The 17,092-nt window shown below is 35.7% G+C and overlaps 1 pseudogene; it reads right to left on the bottom strand.

Annotated features, from left to right (window-relative positions):
• Positions 1–16,083: 16,083 nt before the first annotated feature.
• Positions 16,084–16,713, bottom strand: LOC123251282 (annotated as a pseudogene).
• Between the last annotated feature and the right edge of the window lie 379 nt (positions 16,714–17,092).

The raw sequence follows: 17,092 nt of genomic DNA, 5'->3' as shown, positions 1-17,092 counted from the left end.
AATCTAATCTCAGACACTCACTGGCTATGTGATCCTAGACAAGTCACTTAATCTTGTTTGTCTCAGTTTCCTTATCTGTAAAATGAGCTAGAGAAGGAAATGGCAAACTGTTCTGCATCTTTGCCAACAAAATTCCAAAAGAGGTCACAGAATTGGACACAACAGAAAACAACTTATCAACATTATACATATACATATAGTTGCTGTTTCATTGTTTTTCAGTTTTCATTTGCACATATACATGTATATTATTGTTTGTCATTTTTCAGTCCTATCTGACTTTTCATTACTTTATTTGGGGTTTTCTTGGAAAAGATGCTAAAGTGGTTTGCCATTTCTTTCGCCAGCTCATTTTTACAGGTGAGGAAATTGAAGCAAACAACTATATGCATGTATATTTACATGAGTATTCAAAAGGCACTGAAAATTAAATTTAAAACTAACAAAGGGGAGTTCAAGGGGAAGATTGGAAAAAGGACTACTTAACTAAGGGGGAAAAAAGCAGGAAAATTAGGTAACTAGAAAAAAGGAAAAAAGAACAAAGGATGAATATATTAAGCAAGACTTCAAAACTTGAGGAATATGTGACAACAGAGATGAGGTAGGGGTAAGAGGAATAGGATTGCCTTCAAGTAGATTAAATTCAAATAACTAAAGAGATAAAGTGTATTTACAGAGAAAGTGAGAAAAGAATCCTTCCTTCTTTAATAGTGGTATGGGTAGTTATATCCTTCAAATTAGGAAAGAAATGACTAGAGTTTAAATGTTAATACATCCTATATTGGTGCAAATAAATCCTGGATTTTCTTGTTGTTGTTTTGTAAATCCAGATTACACAAAACTTAAGTGGGGCCACAAAGACATTTTTACTAAGGAATGATATTAACAGTAACAAAGATGAAGAAAGTGCTAGTAAAAAATAAATTCAATATATTTAAATTGAAAGCTATATAATAAATCTTTTACATTAAGCACTTTCATGGATCTTGATTTTATCAACATGACTATTGTCTCCATCATGGTAAATTGCAGCCCATCCATCCCAGTAATCCTATTCTATCTATCCCCATGTATTTTCTCTGTTAGGTCTTCCACAGAGGACTTGGTCATAGTATTATTACCTTTTTTATAGTCTCTTTACATTTCACTGGTACCCCTGTATAGCCCTGGGCTGTCTGTCTTAGAGGCAGCTAAGTGGCAGTAAATAAAAGAGACCTGAGTTTGAATATTGTTTTTCATTAGTTTCAGTTGTGTTCAATTATTTGTGACCCCATTTGGGATTTTATGGGCAAAGATAGCTTGCCACTTCCTTCTCCAGCTCATTTCATAGGTGAGGAAATTGAGGCAAAGAGAGTTAAGTGATTTGCCCAGAGTCACATAGCTAGTATCTGAAGCAAAATTTGCATTAGGATGAGTCTTCCTAGCTCCAGACCTGGCAAAATATCCACTGGGACACATAACTCTATAATATTTTCAAAGCATTTTATACATGTTAAATCATCGGATTCTTGTTAACACTCCTGTTAATCCTGAGATAGCTGTTATTATCCCTATTTTACAGCTGAGAAAATGAGGCTAAGAGAGGTTAAGTGACTTGCCCAGGATCACTCAGCTAGTAAGTATGGTCTAATCCAATTAGTCCTTAGTTCCAAGTATCTCTTTTTTAGCAAGATACTGTGTTTACTGACTCAAAAGACTTCTGTGATCCTGCTCCCTGTGGCCACTATTTTATGGTGGTTACGTTTTTACAGGAAATTATGATAATAAAGTCTAATATATTTCCTTTTTTTTCTAGTTCTCATTTTTTAGCATTGCTGACTCATTTGAATAGGTCAAGTGAAAGCTGTTGCAATTTTTTTGTTGTCTTCCAATATGTATTTCTAATCTAAGAACTGTTTTCAGAATCTCCTCTTAAACAATTAACTGGATTTGTGAATTTATAAGGATTCTTTATGATTATTTCTATGTCTCATTTTGCTCCCAGCCAGATTACTATTTTGAACTTCTGAAATTAACTAATGCCCATGTCCACTAGCAAACTAAGAACATCATTAAGATTAGTAACAGAACATGTCCACTTGGGACAGAACTGTACTTAAGTGTTAAGCAATTATCTCTGACAAGGGCCTCATTTCCCAAATATGTAGAGAAGTGAGTCAAATTTATAAGGATACAAGTCATTACCCAATTGATAAATGGTCAAAAAATATGAAGAGGCAGTTTTCAGATGAAAAATTTAAAACTATTTTAGTCATATAAAGAAATGTTCCCTGACAGTGGAGGGTGGGAACTTCATGAAGATGACACCTAAGCTAGGCTTTGACTAATGAAGAAAATAATAGCAGGCACATGGGATTGTGGGTACAAATGTGCAGAGGCCCAAGAGAGCAAGATGAGATTTAAGAATGTTTCCAAACTATCCACTGAATAAAGGAGATGGAGGGGGAAGGAAAGAAAGAAGGAAAGAAAAGAGAATAGAGAAGAGGAAAGGGAAGAAGAGAAAGGAGAAGCAGAAAGAAGAAAGAAAAGGAGAAGGCAGAGGAAGAAGAAGAGGAGGAGAAAGGATAAAAAAGCAGGGAAGAGGAGGAAAAGAAGAAAGAGAAAAAAGAGGAAGAGGAGGAGAAGAAACTGATAATGCTGATGATTTTCTGGTTCAGCATCTTACTGTCTAGTTTGATCCCATCAATGAACAAACCAGTTTGGTTTCTTAACTCACTTTTCTGAGGGCAAGGGTCATGTTTTGATCTTTGTATCTTCAGTACATAGCATGTACTGGCAATACATGGCCATAGTCTGGCATATAATAAATACTAAATATGACTAGACTAACATTAAACTTTCTAATTAGTTGAATACATTTTACTAGTACTGCAATAATCAAAATGTTATTCTATTAACCCCAGGATTCTTTCTGGGAAGCAGTTTACTAAATGGTACAATCAGTACCATTCAATCAACAATCAATAGTTGCCTTGCACAACCTCATCAACAGGAAGATTGCCAATCAGGATTCAGAGAAGAAAGAGAGGCAAGAAAAAGACAAGAGAAAAAAGGATTGAAAAAATGACAAAGAGAAAGAGAAAGGTGTTTTTAAAACAGGATGCCAAGGAAGAAGAGAAAAAGGAGAAAAAATAAAACTTGGTTTGTTTTTTGGAAAATTAAAATATTGCAATCTAAATGAGTATGCTGGCAGAAGGTTCTTTTCACTTTTAAGTAATTATCATAAAGTGGTTTTGGTAGTTTGTGCCTTAGTCCAGAAAGGGAAGTCCCTTGCTGTGGGATCATTCAAGTAAGTAGGAAGGTAATGGGGAGCTGAATTCACCTTAACTGGCATCTCCATACAGGTATGTAGTATTGGGATTATGTGGTCTAAGACTCAAGCAATGTATGGAAAATGCGGAGGAGGAAAGATTTAGTGTAGCTTACTTTATTTTTTCCTAGTAAAATTATGTTTTGGAAACTCACTATCTGTCCTTTTCTCATCCTTAAGGGTATTTGGGTCTGTCCCCAGCTGGGTGAAAACTGCCAGACTATACATAAATGTGGGCACACTGCCTTTTACCTGCCTTTGTGGAGGATTCCACATCAACAGATTTTGATTTCTGAGTGTATGGCTTTGAATATTCTAGGTATAACAACTTAAGTAGACATTCATTTAATGCTTTAATATTTGCAGAGCAATATTTTTATACTAATAAAGTCTGGTCTAAACAATTAAAAAATATTAATTACTCATGCATAGGCCTAACTAATATAATAAAATGACAATTATACCTAAATTAATTTACCTATTCAGTGCCATATCTATCAAACAGCAAAAAAGTTATTTTATAGAACTAGTAAAAATGATAACATTCATCTGGAAGAAAAAAAGGTCAAGAATATCGAGGGAATTAATGAGGGGGAAAATGTGAAGGAATGTGATCTCATAGTACCAGATCTCAAACTATACTATAGAGCAATAATCATCAAAATAGTCTGGTACTGGATAAGAAATAGAATGGAATAGAATAGATTAGCTACACAATATACAGGGGTAAATGATCTTAGCAATCTAGTATTTCAGAAACCCCAAAGCCTCCAGCTTTTGAGATATGAACTCACCAGTTAGCAGAACTGCTGGAAAAACTGGAAAACTATGGCAGAAACTAGGTATAGACCAATATCTCACACCCTATACCAAAATAAGGTAAAAATGGGCATATGATTTAGATATAAGGAGTAATAAGTAAATTAGGAAAATATTAGCTTACTTACCAGATCTATGGAGAGGGGGAAGAATTTATGATCAAACAAGATGGAGAACATTATAAGATATAAAATGAATAGTTTTGATTATATTAAATCTAAATTTTTTTATACAAAGAATTGGAAATTGAAGGGATGTACCTCAGTTGGGGAAAGCCTGAACAAATTAGAGTATATGATGGTGATAGCATGCTATTGTGCTCTAGGAAATGATGATCAAAATGATTTCAGAAAAAGCTAGAAAGATCTACATGGACTGGTACAGAGTGAAATAAGGAGAATCAGTAGAACACTGTACACAGTACAGTAGTATTGGACTATGATCAGCTGTGAAAGACTTAGCTACTCAGCAATATAATGATACAGGACAATTTTGAAAGACTTATGACAAAGAATGCTATCCGGTTCCAGAGAAAGAACTGTTGGAATCAGATGCAGATCAAAACATACTATTTTTCACTTTATTATGTTTTTATTTAGGGGTTTTGGTTTTATATGAGAACAAATTGTCTTACAATGACCAACATGGAAATATGTTTTGCAAAATAATACATGTATAACAAAGATGAAATTGTTTGCCATCTTTTGGAGGAGAGAGAAAAAGACAGGGAGGTACACAGTTTGGATCTTATAAATTCAGAAAATGTATATTGAAAATTATTACATGTAATTGAGAAAATAAAATTCTTTTAAAAATATAAATCATATCAATTAGGGGCTGGTATATTCAAAAGACAAGGAACAAATTTATTTATGTAAATGTTCTGTTTTAATTTTTTAAATTTATAATAAGTTATTTAACAAAAAAACAAATAAATATTTTAAAACGTCTGCAGATCACTTGATATCATATCATTCCAAAGTGGTTACTACAGATATCATCATCCTCATTTAACTGAAGAGAAAACTGAAGCTCATAAAATTGAAGTGATCTGTCCATGATTTAAAAACTGTCAGAATTCAGAGCCTTCCTGACTCCAAAGTTACAGACCTAAATTCACATAAATTATAAAATATTTTCAATAAAGTATCAGAGTATGTACAAAGACTTACAATTTGTTTCCTTATCTTCTCTATTAAAACCTTGAATATTTATTATCTTCTCTATTAAAATGTGAGTTCTTTGGGAGCAGGGGGAAAAAAAAGAAATGTTCCAAATCATGATTAATTAGAGAAATGCAAATTAAAACAACTCTGAGATACCAACTCACACCTACTAGACTGGCTTATATAACAAAAAAAAAAAAGGAAAATGATAAATGTTGGATAGGATATGGGAAAACTAGGACACTAATATACTGTTGGTAGAGGTGTGAACTGATCCAACCATTCTGGAGAGCAATTCAGAACCATGCCCAAAGGGTCATAAAACTGTACATTCCCTTTGACCTAACCATACCACTACTAAGTCTATATCCCAAAGAAGTCATAGACAGGGAAATATAGAAAGTCCATATCCCAAAAAAAGTCATAGATAGGGATATACTCGCACAAAAATATTTTTAGATCTTCTTTTTGTGGTGGAAAAGAATTGGAAACTGAAGAGATGCCCATCAATTGGAGAATGGCTAAAAAATTATGGTATATGGTTAGAATGGAATACTATTGTGCCACAAGAAATGATGAACAGGACAATCACAAAAACAACTTGGAAAGATTTATATGAAGTGATGCAAAGGAAGGTGAGCAGAGCCAGGAGAATGTTGTATACACTGTGTAATTAGAATTCGCTCCCCAGGACTCTCTTTCCAAGCATCCCATTTGTGTATTTACACTAACTTACTAACATAGGGAAGATATAAGTTTTGTGTAGTTCCACCCTCTCTGCTCCCAGTAAGGCAGTTTTGGAGGTTGGGTAAGAGCCAGGCAGGAGAATTTTACTCACATGGTTTTTACTTAGGCTTTTTTTTTGTTTTTGTTCTGTTATTTCTTCTACTTCAAGTGATTACTAATAACGTTTATAAAATATAATACTTGGAGTTATTGGATATTAATTTAAATCTTACAACAGTAACAGCAATAATGTATAATGATCAACTATTATTAGGAATACAAATACTGCAAAAATGCAAAACCAAGACAAATCAAAGGGACTTGTGACAAAAAAAGATGCTTTCCATAGCCATAGAAGGCTGATGGAGTCTGAATGTAGAAAGAAGCACTGTTCACTTTCTTTCTCCTTCATGAGTTTTTTTCTTAGGTAAGTGAAAGGTATCTTCTTTCACAACACATGTATTGTCTAGAAATACATGTATAACCTATAACATATTACCTGTCACCTCAGGGAGAGGTAAGAGTAGGAAGGCGAGAACATGAATCAAAAAAGTCAGAAAATGATTATTAATATTGTATTTACATGTAAAAAATAAAATAAAATAAACATAAAAATATTTCTTGTAATAAATATACATAGTGAAGCAAAGAAAATTCACTCAAAGGTTGTATACACATTTATATACACATACATACAAATACACACAGATGTATATATATATATATATATATATATATATATGCCTCATTCCAAACCCTAAATCTTTTGCCTCTCTGCAGTGGATAGTATGTTTGTTTCATCATTAGTCCTCTGGAATCATGAATGATCATTGTATTAACTATAAGAGTCTACCCTATTTGCTAATAGTGAGCCACCAAAGCATCTTTACATTTAGAACACTTAACTTTTGCTTCATAAGTAAGACAATAGGAAGTAATAACAGTCCACGTTATTCTCTCCTCCTCCTCCTCTACTGTCCTTGTTCCTAATGGTCCCCTTTTCTCTTCTCTAATCAGTGTCTGCCTGTGGATCACTAAGCATCCTGAGAAAGCAAATCCTTAATCTTGTCCATACAGTGCTCATACCTTGGACCCGGAGCCACACATGGCATTTGGTTTTCTTCCACTGTCATCAGCTTCTGTACTCACTCCACAGATGATCTTTTGCTTCCTTGCTATGCCCCTGTGCAATGGGAAAGGAAGTGAATGAGGGAAAAGGTGGGATCAGAAAAAGGACCACTTCTGCTACCTACAAGAAATCTATTACAATGGAATGTATTAGTAACTGTTCTCCATTTTTACTAAGAAAAAAATGGAGACTGTAATATTAAGGATATAATTTCCTGAAAGGGTATTGTTTAATATTGGAATAGGTTATTTCATTCAATTTAAGTCAGCAAACATCTAGTAAGTGCCTCCAATAAAAACCTTCTACACCGTAGTATTCCATAGCAATCATTTGCCACAACTTGTTTGGACTTTCCCCAAGTGATGGGCATCCCTTCATTTTCCAGTTCTTTGCCAGCACAAAGAGAGCTGCTATACATATTTTAGAAAATATATGTTCTTTTCCTTTTACCCTAATCACATTAGGAAATTTATCTAAATAGTACTATCACAAAAGGTATACACAATTTTATAACTCTTTGCTGCCTCACCGTTTCTTTCTATTGGCTCAGGCGATAGCTCATGAGGTAAGGTAGATTAAAAGGAAAAGTTTGAGAAGAGCCTGCTTTATGCTTATGAGAAAAGAATTGAGGTGTGTGTGTGTGTGTGTGTGTGTGTGTGTGTGTGTGTGTGTTTAATTACCAGACACATACAACTTCTGTGCTTCAACAGGTTCTGGATTTGTTAATGATGAAAGTTAAAAGATTTCAACAACCATCACTGGCCTAAGAAAAGTGGAAAATGGCATTTCCCAGATTACTATCACTGATATTAGCTCCTGCCAAGTGTTGAACAATCCCATCAACGTTATAAATGAAGGCTATAAAAATAGGTCAATGGGTTCATAACCAGGTAGCAACAATTAAATAAGAGCAACAATTAAAAGACCAGCTGTTGAGCAAATTGTTACCTGTAGAATCACCTGCCAAAAAACCCTTTGTTTTGACCCCTCAGGCATATTCTTTCCAAAGAGAATCAAAGGGACAAAAGTCTGTGGAATTCAGTCTTTTAAAATATGTCATAATAATAGCTAGCATTTATATAACAAATATATATATACATACATATATATATGTATATACATATATATATTACTAGGTGGTACAGTGGATAGAGCACCAGGCCTGGAGTCAGAAGGAGCTGAATTCAAATCCTACCTCAGACACTAACTATATGACCCTGGGTTGCCTCAGTTTCCTTATCTGTAAGCTGAAGAAGAAAATAACAAATCATTCCAGGATCTTTTCCAAGAATATCACAAAGGTGGTCATAAAGAGTCAGACATAACTGAAATGTCTGAACAACAAAAATATAAAGCTTAAGGTTAGCAAAGTGCTATAAAAATATTATTTAATTCTCATAACAACCCTGTGAATTAATATTATTATAATGCCCATTTTACAAATGTGAAAACTAAGACTGAGAGGTTAAGTGTTCTGTCTAAGGTCATGTAGCAAATAAGTAGCCAAATTTGAATTTAGGTCTTCCAGATTCCAGGTCTAATGCTCTATCTTCCATTCCATCTAGCTACCTATTTTGATTTAGTCAGTTCAACTCATGAAGCCAGTACTGAATGTCTCTCTAAAACCATAGGCATGTACTTTAAACATACTGAGCCTCAGTATACTCATCTATAGGAGTGTAGTAGGGGCAAGGCTATTAAAAGGTATGTATTTGTTTAAATGTAAGGATGTAGTTGGTTATAGAATATTATTTAAGCAAACTTGTTTGTTCCCTATCCAAACCTTTATAAGAAATATCCTAATTATGTAGATAGGTTATTCTCAAGATTTTGTCAAGGATGGGGAAGCAAGTATATGTTATTGATGGTTTATAATTAATAGTTTCTTGATCACCTTTTTATTGTAATAAGATATGTTTCTTGTTCTTCCCTCCCCACCTAATCATTTGGGATACTCCTTTCTTTCATACCTTCCAAGCCTAATCCCTCAACATCCTCAAAATTGTGTTTTCCAACAGGAACTTCTGTGTATATTGAGTCTAGCCCATCTTCCTGTCTTTATTTACTTTAGTGTTATATCTACTTCCTTGATATGATGGTAGAAGACAAATACTTTGTCACTGGAAAAAAGTTTCCTATGGAAACACTGACATCTGTTTTGTATGTAAAATTCCCATTAGCCAAAAGTCCCTGTTAAATGCATTTCTCATCCATTGTTGTTGTTCTGTTGTTGTTCATTCATTTTTCAGTCTGATCTGACTCTTTATGACCCCATTTTTGGGTTTTCTTGGCAAAGATACTGGAATGGTCTATCATTTCCTTCTCCAGCTTACTTTACAGATGAGAAACTGAGGCAAACAGGGTTGAGTGACATATCTAGGGTCATATAACTAGTGTCTGAGGTTGGATTTGAACTCAGGAAGATGAATCTCCTTCATTCCAGGACCAGCATTCTATCACGTTGTCTACCTTACATTTTCATCATTAAATGCTGCCAGTACTGAGTGTCATGCCAAGATTTTCTATAAATCTGCGTTCTTTTCTCCCCACTGCTTTTCAACAATTTGTGAGTCATATTAATGGTGTGCTGAAGCCAACTCAAACTGGCTTCTGAGAGCCAATTGTTGAATTTTTAGTCTGAGCATTTACACCTCAGATGTCAGCAGAGTACAAGGCAGGGTTTTGTTTTGTTGACTGGCTAGCCTTGAGAAAGTGGTGGAAAAAATGTTAGTAATAGAGATTAAACTTAAAAGTATGTCAGGTCAACCAAAAGTCAATTGTTAAATATTCACAAGTATATCCCTGGATACTGTTTATAATCTTCCATCATTCTCCTATATATTATGATCATAATGACTCCTAAAAATAGTGAGAAGTAAGAGAAGAAAAAAGCAAGCTTACTAAAAGTTTAGAATGAAAAAAGGAAGCGGTGATAGTCTGTGCCCTTGTCTGTTTTTTTATCCATTTCCTATTTTTGGAGGGTATCAATAGCTGATTTAAATAATCCAGGTTGTAGTTGTCTTACTGCAGTTACCTGCTATATCTTCTCATTTTTTCCTACAAATTTAGTGTTGATTTTGATACTTGCTTTAATGAGTTAATCATCTACCCAGAGACATCTATTTCAGAAATGTCTCACGTTAGTACCCAAACCCTTCATATCTGCTAGAACATGTGATGGCTAATTAACAATAACTGAAGAACCCTAAACTGAGGAGGTCTGGTCCCAATTTGTTATGGAGTTGACATATATGCTCAATAAAACAATATGCTCGGAATCTCAAACCTTTGTTTCCTCAGTTATGTCATCTTTCACCCACCACAAATATAATCAGTTTCATTTCTTTTGTGATGTCATTTAGTACATACCATGCCCAATGTCCTCTGATATTCATGAAAACTGTTCATACAGGGGACAGTGAGGTGTTTTGAGAGCCATATCTAGAGAAGAGAAGTATTGGGTTCAAATGTGGCCTCAGATGCTTCCTAACTATGCGACCCTATGCAAGTCACTTAACCCCCATTGCCTTGCCCTTACCACTCTTCTGCCTTGGAACTAGTCCACAGTATTGTTTCTAAGACAAAAGTCAAGGGTTTGGAAAAAAAAGAAAAAAGAAAGAAAACTATCCATACAAACGGGGAACTAAATAAACATGTGTTAGTTGCATAGAAGAAAAATATTGGGAACAAACTTCTGAGTGAAATTAAATTTTAGTGTGACTCAGTTTTACATCGATCAGTGGTCTAAAAGCCTCCCCAGTATAGCCTCAGACTTTGAGCTCAGATGATATGTATATGTGTATATATGTATGTGTGTATATATCTATGAGATTACACAAATTCAGTTCAGAGGAGGTCTGCCAAGTGAAATCTTTCTTAACAAAAAGATTGGGGTTTTTTTTCCCCCTCTTGAAGACATGGTACTCCCTTAGCAAGATGGTCTGCCAGGTCTTCCCCTGAAGTTGGACTCTTTCTTGACAAGAAGGTATGAGATTTATTTATTTATTTTTGGCAAAATGATCAGGTCTTGTCATATCTCATACCCCTCCATTGCATATACAGTAATAGTGAGGATAAACGAGATTATTCTGTCACTTCAGAGCAAATGTGATAGCAGCCTCAGAAACTCCTTATATATTTCAAGACACTGAAGGCATGCACAAACTCTCCTTAATAAAGATATCTACAGGGAATTCTATTATTAATTTTAAGCATGCTACAATATTGATTCCTGATTCTCATACAGAGTTACTTAACCATTAATAAGTGGAATTATTCCTTATTATTAGCTCTATTATGATTAGAGCTTATCATTAAATACTGATTACCTAATGGAATTATATGCAGAGAATATACAATTATACAGAGGCATAAAACAATGAATATAAACTGAAGTTGTTTAACTATTTTTTACAGTTGAACAAATAAAGAATGGTGCCTGTAGTCAAATAAAATCCTCCAAGTTTCTTTTCATAAAAGTTGGTATTGAGCTGTATCTCTTTCATTCTCTACTTATGTAGTTGGCTTCTTGAATATACATATGGGATCATAGGGCGTTAGAACTACAGGGGAAAGGTCCTCAGAGACTGTCTCTTCCAAGTGTCTCATTTTTCAGTTGAGGAACCTGAGACCCAAGGATGTTAAATGACTTGCCCAATGACTTTACATTTGACCTTATTGCTAATAACATATTCTTTCTTTCCTACAAAACCTGTCTTAGTAAATTTACCCCAATTAACTCAGTCTTCTTGCCAATAAATAACTCTTCTACTATTTCTACTCGACATGGTTCTGTCATTGTTTCTGGTGAGTGCATTTTTATCACTCCTCTCTCCTCTATTAATTTATTAGCTCCGAAACTCACCCTTTCAAAAGTTGTTTTAAAATAAATAACTCCCTAATACTAAATAGCCCTACAAAAGTCCAACCATGTCATAGCACACCTCTTGAGCCACTTTCTCAGCTTATATTGGCAGATTGGATTTCCAGAGGGATGATGACAACTCCTCCCTCAGGATTCTAGGGGTAGCTCTAAGGGGTTGGATTTTTCTAGAAATGTCACTCATAAGTCCTCATCTGGTTGCTTGCCCCAAGTTCAGTTAAGGAGGTGATATCAATCAGCTTTTATAAAAGGATATTTACTCAGCAGATATAGCAAAGACAGAAGTTATAAAAACCTCTCTCCCAGCTGTAGGCTGACTCTCCTCTTTCTTACACAGTGCTCTTTGGGAGAGTAGGCAACCTCAAGTTTGGAGAGTAAATGTAGCAAAAGAATAACTCAGTTCATGGTTACTAAAAATTGTTTTCTCTTTTCCTGGAGTCCTCATGAACTTTCCTTTAGATACAGCTTTCTGCTAAGCTCTGAGAGTTTGAGTCTTAAAGCTGTCTTTCCTAAGTGGACTTAGTTTGTTCTCAGTGTGATTCTCATATTGCTATCATCCACATTGCTATCATCCACTCAGCCCAAATCTTCTGACCTTTCAAAGCTGACAAAATCATCCTCTGATCAACAAGGGAGAATGGAGAGGTAGAGAGAAAATTAATCCTTTTCCCCTCACCTAGATCATTTCCTTCAACCACCACTAGACTGGTTTATTCTGGAATCCTTGATTACAATCTAGCTTTCTGTTATATATGCATAAGTTCTAGAGGTATGTCTGATTCTAAACCAAACCCAATACATTTGCTGAAGAGCAGAGGTCTCAAACTTGATACCGGTAAGCCTCAACCAGCTCCTAATTCCCAAGATATAGAACCAGATTAAAATATAATTGGAAAGTATTTAAGAAAATAAATAAAAAAGACAATATTACACCAATAAAGTTAATTTATGGGTTTCTAAGTCAATTTGCTAGAGCAAAGATCTCTTTCTATTTTAATGTAACACCACTAAAATATAACATTGTTTGATCAAAGTACTTCCCTCCGTGCCAAATTGATGGAGTTATTCACATCTAGTTTGTACCCTTAATTGATTAATCAACTCAGTCGAGAATCCTAGAGTCTCTGTATTTGATTAAAATAGTATTGATCCTCACCCTTACAATGGCATGAAGATGGCCCCGGGATCTTGAAGAATATGCCAGCCCACTGCTCACTCCACTGGCCACTCCAGACTTGGAAAGGTTTTGAGTATGAGGACAGTGATAATGTGTATGTCTCTTCTAAGGACCGGTACAGCTAAGTTCAGGGAGGTTTATCATCAGCTTGCCCACAGGGTAATGACTTTTTTGGTCCCAGCAACTTAGAAAGACCATCTATTAATTAATTAAGTGATTGTGGTCTGTTTTGGTGGAGAGAGTAACCACAAGGATGACATCACAGATCCTTAAAATATTCTCAAGTAGTTTATGTATTGTCCTGGATTCCACATAGACTATTCAACATATGGGTAAATTTGGAGGTGTGTAATTATCTCATTTGCCTTGAACCCCTGTACCAGTCTGAAACTAGAAACTGAATATCCAATTTCATAATAGATTAGGCAGTATACAAACAAAAAAGGCTTTCATTAGGACAGAACTGAAAAACAAAGCATATAGGAAAAAAACTCTTGGCACTTCTTCTTGAATAAGGAAACCCTCAACCTTTGAAACCTATAAAAACATAGGCTAAGTCTTTTGACTGGAGGACACTCCTAGATAATAATAAATAATAATGATGATGATGATAATAATAGCTAACATTTATATAGCTCCTACTATGTGCCAGGTACTGTGCTAAGCACTTTATAATTATTATCTTATCTTAATTGATCCTCACAACCATCCTGCAAGGAAAGTGTTATTATCTCTATTTTCCAGATTTGAAAACTGAGGCATACAGAGGTTAAATTACTTGCCCAAGGCCACACAGCTAGTAAGTATCTGAGGCTAGATTTTAACTCTCTCCATTGTGCTGCCTAGTTGCCCCTGAAGCTGAAGACTACATTAAAGTGTAGAACTGATAGCTCAAATCTCTGTTCCCAATTCCAATACATTGGCTATAGAGCAGAGGTATCAAATCTCTTTGCTGGTCCACAGTCAGCCATTCTCCTCATGGCTACTTACACAAACGTCTGAACAACTGCTGTCTCTATTGCTCTCCCATTCCACAGGAGGAAAAAAATTACCAACCCATCATTTTGCTTAGAGCAGAGTCAGAAAAAAAATATCTTTTAGTAGCTAGTGGGAAAAGCTGATGATGATAGAAAAAACTGCCCTTTAATGCTCCTGGGGGTTAAAAGGATTGTCTCCCATCTCCACTTCCTCTCTGTTCAGAAGCACAAATACCTTATGTATGTGTGTGTGTATAAAAATACAATATTTTTATATTTATATATGTGTGTGCATGTTTACATATACAGTCATCTTATATGTTGTTGTTCCCTGGAACAGTGGCTTAGGTGGCTTGAAGCTCTGCAATTCTGGTATCCTGGATCTGGATCTGGATAAGTTCCATTGGTGAAGGTTTCTGTAGGTTTGGACATTGAAACCTGAGTCAGATTTCTTTTTTTTATTAGACATTTATTAATATTCGTTTTTAATCTGTTTACATACTTTATGCCCCTACTTTCCCCTTCATCCCCCACTCTCCCCCCACCCATGGCCAACACACATTTCTACTGGTTGTAACATGTGTCCTTGTTCAGGGTCTATTTCCCATTCATGTCCGCCTCAGTCCATGCATTCAAGCAATAGTTTATCTTATATGTTTCCTCTCCTGCAGCCCTTCCTCTGAATGTGAGTAGCATCTTTACCATAAATCCCTCAGCACTGTCTTGTGTCATTGCAGTGCTGCTGGTACAGGAGCCCATTACATTTGATTTTACCATAGTATATCAGTCTCTGTGTACAATGTTCTTCTGGCTCTGCTCCTTTCGCTCTGCATCACTTCCTGGAGGTCTCTCCAATTTGCATGGAATTCCTCCAGTTTATTATTCCTTTTAGCACAATAGTATTCCATCACCCGCATATACCACAATTTGTTCAGCCATTCCCCAATTGAAGGACATACCCTCATTTTCCAGTTTTTTGCCACTACAAAAAGCGCAGCTATAAATATTTTTGTACAAGTCTGTTTATCTATGATCTCTTTGGGGTACAAACCCAGCAATGGTATGGCTGGATCAAAGGGCAGGCAGTCTTTTATAACCCTTTGGGCATAGTTCCAAATTGCCAGCCAGAATGGCCGGATCATTTCACAACTCTACCAGCAATGCATCAATGTCCCGATTTTGCCACATCCCCTCCAACATTCATTACTCTCTCCTTCTTTCATTTTAGCCAATCTGCTAGGTGTGAGGTGATACCTCAGAGTCGTTTTGATTTGCATTTCTCTAATTATTAGAGATTTAGAACACTTTCTCATGTGCTTATTGATACTTTTGATTTCTTTACCTGAAAATTGCCTATTCATGTCTCTTGCCCATTTATCAATTGGGGAATGGCTTGATTTTTTATACAATTGCTTTAACTCCTTGTATATTTGAGTGATTAGACCCCTGTCAGAGTTTTTCATTATAAAGATTTTTTCCCAATTTGTTGTTTCCCTTCTGATTTTGACTACATTGTTTTTGTTTGTACAAAAACTTTTTAGTTTAATATAATCAAAACCATTAAATTTACATTTTGTAATTTTCTCTAACTCTTGCTTGGTTTTAAAATCTTTCCTTTCCCAGAGATCTGACAAGTATACTATTCTGTGTTCACTTAACTTATTTATAGTTTCCCTCTTTGTATTCAAGTCATTCACCCATTCTGAATTTATCTTGGTGTAGGGTGTGAGATGTTGATCTAAACCTAATCTCTCCCATATTGTTTTCCAAATTTCCCAGCAGTTTTTGTCAAATAGTGGATTCATGTCCCAAAAGTTGGGCTCTTTGGGTTTATCATACACTGTCTTGCTGACATCATTAACCCCGAGTCTATTCCACTGATCCTCCCTTCTATCTCTTAGCCAGTACCATATTGATTTAATGCTGAGTCAGATTTCTGAAGGGTTCTTGGTCCAAAAAGGCTTCAGTGCCTATATCCACTTCCAGAATCCATGCTGCTGATATGTAAACCAGGTGAGGAAGCAAAAGTAAACTAACATCTGAGCTTTTGCTTACGAAGAGAATGGAGTATGCTGCTTGGAGTAGTGTGCTGAAGCAATCTATCCATCTTCTTTTGTCATCTCTCCATTTTGCAACTTTAATTTATGGACTGCATCTGCCAGAGAGTGGTACGTGGGCTTCTGTGATGAGCTCTTTCTGGGGTGTGGATAAGGCATCTCTTAGGCTTTCCTGCCTGCTACTCAAACTGCTGATGCTCTAGTGTGTGATCTGTAATTAGAGAATTCATAAAAACATGTGTAGCTTTGACCTTCACCACTGGAGCCTTGTCCATATAGGCATTGCAAGCCGAGGAGGTTTTGGTAGGAGAATACAAACTAGTTCCTCCTTCCTCGGTCTTAGAAAACTGCTGGTATTTCCAGTCTAGGATAACCAGCTTTTTCTGCAAGACCTTATAGCACATCAAAGGCATGAAGGCAGATACAGTAGCTTGGTTAGACATGGAAGAAGTCAAGGTCCTCCACTGCATCCTGGGCCATCACCAATTGTCCTGACCTTTGTCACGCCTCTGGACTTCTATGTCTCTGAAAAAGAGTGAGGCTGTCGACTCAGTGAAATTCTGCCGTACTTAAATCTAACTCACTTTCAAATCAAGACATCATCCCATTATATCACTGGCCCTCTTTGAAACAAAGGATGAACAATATCACCTTAAAAACTATAATCAAACTAACACTACCATTGACTAGAAAGACTGCATCAATTGATAGCCTTATTGTTCCATTCACCATCTCTGTGAATTCCCAGACCAAAGCTCCCTTCTCTGGTCATTCTCCCCAACTGTATGTTATTTCCTTCATTAGAATATTGTTGTTTGTCCTTCAATTTGAAGGTAATGTCTTGATGTG

Source organism: Gracilinanus agilis, chromosome 1 (assembly GCF_016433145.1).
Source record: "Gracilinanus agilis isolate LMUSP501 chromosome 1, AgileGrace, whole genome shotgun sequence".
In the NCBI taxonomy this organism is placed as follows: Eukaryota; Metazoa; Chordata; class Mammalia; order Didelphimorphia; family Didelphidae; genus Gracilinanus; species Gracilinanus agilis.
Note: the sequence above shows the minus strand (reverse complement) of the source record. Positions and strands in the feature narration are given on the sequence as shown.